Genomic DNA, 398 nt, shown 5'->3' with positions numbered 1-398 from the left:
GTGATGTGGCCCGCGTGACTCTCGCCTGGTGCACCCAATGGCCTGCGCTGTGACTGAGTCTGACACCCCTGCTCTAGCGCATTGCCAGTCTTCCTTCCCCTGGCCCCCTCCCTCCTCCGTAGTCTCCAAAGTCCGTTCCTCTGGCGTGAAAGTCTTTCCCTGGGTCTTTTAATATTTCTTCCCCTCCGATCAGCGGTCTCCTCTTTGTCATTTGGTGATTGTCTCACTTCAGTTGGCAAGCTAGCCACCAGATCCACCCAGGTCACGAGGTGCCTCGTGGTTGCATCACTACTTTTAGGGACTCCCAGTATCCCGTGTGCGTATGCACTCAGGACCAGTGTCTCTAGATCCAGCAAGAAAGAAGGCTTGTGGCTCTGGCAGGCAGAGGCCCCAGCAGT

Source organism: Echinops telfairi, unplaced genomic scaffold (genome assembly GCF_000313985.2).
Source record: "Echinops telfairi isolate 266 unplaced genomic scaffold, ASM31398v2 ScPeMD7_18;HRSCAF=68, whole genome shotgun sequence".
In the NCBI taxonomy this organism is placed as follows: Eukaryota; Metazoa; Chordata; class Mammalia; order Afrosoricida; family Tenrecidae; genus Echinops; species Echinops telfairi.
The sequence above is the reverse complement of the archived record's forward strand: the minus strand, read 5'-3'. Positions refer to the sequence as shown.